Below are 4,880 nucleotides of genomic sequence, written 5' to 3'. Positions count from 1 at the left end.
CTTGACAGTTTTGTTTGTGAAAATGTGTATGGCCTTTTATAATTATTATTAAGTCTACAAAATTGTGTCTATCTAGATTTTTTGACAAGTTATTACAGGTTCCTAAAAAAGACTGGAGAGTTCTGTGGTGATCAGTAAACTGGGTGTATTTATAATTTTCCCTGTTCTGCTGGATGGTCACTTCAGAATCTGTTTTCCCTCCTGATTCTAACCAAGAACTACATAAATTTCCAGACGTGAAATATAAATTCACATTTTGAATTTGATCTAGTAAAATATGTTTATAATGATCACATCAATCGCTTCTCGGCCTTTTGGCTAAGATCAAGTGTAGTATAATGATCACATCAGGCTGGTAAAATCAAGCCAGAAAAGGTGATCCACTATTCAGGAATGTGAGTCATGAATATAGAAGACACAATATTAGTTAGCCTACCTGCTATGTAATGTTTAACTTTAGCATGTTTTTAAGTGTATTTTTCTAAACATCAAAATCTCAGAAAATTAGCAAATGCTGGTTGTTGTTATTTCAAGATATTTAACAGATGTAGTAAGCAAGAAATTCACTCTCAAGTATGCTATGTCAATAAACCATATTTCCCCCTGAGATGCAATCTCTTTGGTTCCAAAGATCAAATACACTTTTATAAAGTGATAGAATAGTTAATAGTGGGTTCTACATACTTTCTCATTTTATTTTTTGTTTTTGTTTGTTTGCTTTTCCTTCAGATGTTGGACAATCCTGGGAACTTCAGCTTCTTATGTTATTTTAAATTTTTGTTTGCCCATTGATTTAATTTTTATTTCAAAGGAAAGAAGCTATGGATAGTATATTCTTTTCCTAGGTGAATTTTGGGTTCCTACAATTTCATCAGAATGCCCAGAAGCTTAGCCACTCTTTACCACTCTGATAAAAACACAGTGTGTTAGAAATGACACATTCCAAAGAAAATATCACAAACGTGATCTTTTTGTGAAAACTGTATATTTCTCACAGCCCTCATTGGTGTTAGGAGGTATGCGACGAGAAGATTGCCAAGAACCAGAGTTCCTAAGAGGCATTCATTTATTGTCCATAAAACTGATGAACCATTTTCATTTCCTATTTGGGGTGAGAGCCAAATGTCCTGCTGGGCTTCAGCTTCTCTGTGCCGCCATATTGTTTGCATTCAGTGGGCCTACTAACTATAGTTGTAACTTTGTATGTTTAGAAACTAAAGGAAAAATGTTTTGTAAATTTTCTTCTTAGCTTCTAGATGAAGAAATTGCTTTATTCAAATAAAAATTGAGCAAAATGCTGACTGAATGAATCATCAGTAAAGCATTTTATAGGTTAAATTGCTGAAAGCAGTTTTAAGATGCTGTCAAGTGAAGAAGAAGTATGTGGAGTGATCAGTTTGATAATTATATTTCTCTATACATTCTACAATTTAAATCTTTATCAAAACAGCATAACCCATACATAAATGCAAGATTTATTTTTCAACTGAAATGAAAATTTTATAGAATAATACAAATAAATGTCACCTATGTCAACGTGCTTACAGTGTTTCCAGTTTTATAATAAAGAAGAAATATTAGAAATATTAATAAGAAGAAATTTAGGACAGGATTTCTAAAGATCTATTCTTCTCAGGCACATGCAGGTAACCCACAGAGACACATTATGCTCATTCATATAATTAAAAAGAAAAAACAAATCTAAAAGTTAAAAATAAATCACTCTTTGGTCAATAGATTCATTGTATGCCTTATCATTTTGCTTTCATGGGTTTAAATACATAATATGGGAAATAACCAACTTAACCAAATTGGTCTGAATGATTTGATCTAGATACTTTTAATTGCTCAATATGCTACAAATGTAATAACTGATAAACTTAAAGCCTTTGTACATGAATATTGCTTTTAATTTAAACATCACTGTGTTAATTAACTCTGGAGTCTAAAGTAACTTCCTCTCCTCTCTTTGTCCTACCTACCTCTGTTGTGTATGGGGAAATAATTTTGCCTGCTGTACAACAGCAAGATATAATGATGTGAGTATGCTTTTGTTTCTCCTGAAGAAACATCCTGATGGATTTACAGTGTTCTTTGCAGCTATTTGTGGCCCAAATGTAGAGGATATTTACTTTTTTTTTCAAAGAAATGATGATATCTGTTCTGCTCCATGAGACCTGTTAGTTGTTCAACATAAAGCCAAAGGCATTTATTTAAAGAAAGGGAAGCAGATGCCCTCAGCTTATCAGTTGCACTGCCATTAGTGGTCCAAAGTATTATATAGTTTTTCTTGGGTCGTTAGGCAACCTTGTAGTAAGGAGGAAAAGAATGTTAATGTTGGGAATAATTTGTTCCTAACTGGAAGCCTGCAACCATGGTAGGGAGAGCTCCCCAGTGGCCAAGAAGTTTCAGAATTCCCATGTGATACACAGCGCAGCAGATGAGGTCTATGAACATTTCTGCAGATGGCTGCTTAATGTGTAAATTAATCTGACTCAGTAAGGATCATGCCAGTCACTGGCAGCTATAATTATAGATCAGAATAAAATCTTGCTCTACAAATTTGTTCAACCAGGGAACTGTAGCACAGACACAACTTTATTTAAATACTTTAATTATTGACTGTCAGGATTTGTGACACATGTGTGCCTCAACCTGTGAACACTAATAGGAATGATACAGCTTCGTGTTAGTGGCATAAAACAAACAAGGTAATTAAGAAATACAAGAAAAATGAAACTACCATGAACTCAGAAAACTACACATCCATTTCCATGCAATGAATTTGCAAAGTAAATGGATCAAATAACAGACATCATCCAGCAAGGACATTTGAATAAACCCATTAAATACAAGGCTGATACATTACAACTTTTTTGTATTCTTTAAATCAAAATAAAATCCAAGGTGCTCCAATTCAACCCTTGCTAACCAGCTTAATTCAGAGTCTGCTTTAACTTCAAGGTGACTGCGATGAGTGTGTGTGTTTAACAGTAGCAGATTTGCACTTAATGAGACACATATGAATTTCTAGACTTTATTTGAGTTTAGGAAAGCATCAACCTTGAAAGGCACATCTGTTGTCTTCTTAGAACTAGAAATTCTTCCCTCCCTGTTATCAACTCCAGAGCAGATTCTCTAGTAGTAAAAAAAAAAAGCTCAGTGTGCTTCGTGAAGCATTTTTGATTATTTTCTTTTTCTTTGGAAGGTAAGCTTTAATCTAGAATTTGCTCAGTTAAAATAAATCCCAATTAAATAGCATATCAAAAAGCCAATTGACATTGGGCAGTGGTGGTGTACACCTTTAATCTCAGCACTTGGGAGGCAGAGGCAGGCAGATTTCTGAGTTCAAGTCCAGCCTGGTCTACCTACAGAGTGAGTTCCAGGACAGCCAGGGCTATATAGAGAAATGCTGTCTCAATTAAATTAAATTAAATTAAATTAAATTAAATTAAATTAAAAACAAACAAACAAAAAAAAAACCAAGAACAAAAACTAAAAAGCTAATTGTGACAAAGTTCATTCATAGAGGAAAATACAATGAGATAAGATGGCAGCTTTGCTTCAAATGGTCCTTATTTCCTTTGGTGACAACTGCTGAAGAATATATTAATTCATGTCTTTCCTCAATATGGAAGAATGGATCTTCTCACCCATCAGACTGCCAGTCATTGAAATGAAACAGGGTGGAACTGTACTCCATTTTTGTCACATTTCTCACATTTGTTAACAGGTTATGAAGAGCTGGGGAGCCGACTCCATTAGTAAAGTCCGTTCGCACAAGCATGAGGACATAGGTTGTAGCCCAAGAATGTATGCAAAAAAGGTTGGGTATACTTCTGTGTGCTTACTACCATGTGCTTATAAACCCAGTCCCAGGGTGGTGGGGACAGAAACATTTTTGTGCTTCTCTGTCCAATCAATATACCTGAACCGGTGAATTTAAGATTCAGTGCAATATTTGTCTCACAAACAAAATAAAAAACAACAAACAGAGTAGAGTAGCTGAAAAAGAACAGTTGATTTTCATCCATGTCTTCTGTATATTGTCCTACCCGGATTCACATACATATGAATACATACATGCTTGTACAGTAGAATGTAAAGTATGTAAGATATCAAGATATCTGTGCGATGAAGCAATTGTCAGCAAAGCAGTTAACAACTGTGACCCTAACATCTTTAATGTAAAATAGGCTTGGACCGGAAAACATGTAAGGAGTCTCATTCAGTTACAATAGCAAATCATTCTACAGAATTCTACATCCAAGTGCAGAAGAAATCTGACTGGGCTCTCTAGGGATGTCTGCATGTGTAAGCAAAGTTAACTCGATGACCTGGATGAATGAAACAAATTATTTTGTCTCACACTTCCCTTCTCCCTTTAAAGGCATGAAAGCCATATGTACATCTGGATCAATGCTTCTCAACCTTCTCAATGCTGTGACCCTTTAATACAGTGTCTCATGTCATAATGATCCACAACCATAAAATTGTTTCATAGCCATTTCATAACTGTAATTTTGCTACTGTTATGAATTGCAATATAAATACCTGATATGCAGAATAGCTGATATGTGACCTCCATGAAAGGATCCATCTACTCCTCAAAGGAGTTGTGACCCACAGATTGAGAACAGTTGATTCAGAGAGATGGTACCTTCGTGGTTGGTTATGAGATGCCCGAGACTCAATGAATGTCTGGAGGTTGATTTCTTCTCTCATTGTCATAGGCATTATCTTTTGATAGGCTTTGAACTCAAAGTCGGTTTACCATAGTGTCCTCACTTCCTCTATACTTCAAGTACATTTCCTTTTTACTTTCTCATTTTTATTAATTGTTTGAGAATTTTGTACATTTTTGGTAATATTTATCTCTT

General features: G+C 34.8%; 1 pseudogene; it reads left to right on the top strand.

Annotated features, from left to right (window-relative positions):
* Positions 1 to 298: 298 nt before the first annotated feature.
* On the top strand, positions 299 to 458 carry LOC115030821 (annotated as a pseudogene).
* Positions 459 to 4,880: the final 4,422 nt, after the last annotated feature.

The sequence above is a fragment of the Mus caroli genome, chromosome 3 (genome assembly GCF_900094665.2).
Source record: "Mus caroli chromosome 3, CAROLI_EIJ_v1.1, whole genome shotgun sequence".
NCBI lineage: Eukaryota > Metazoa > Chordata > Mammalia > Rodentia > Muridae > Mus > Mus caroli.
Note: the sequence above shows the minus strand (reverse complement) of the source record. Positions and strands in the feature narration are given on the sequence as shown.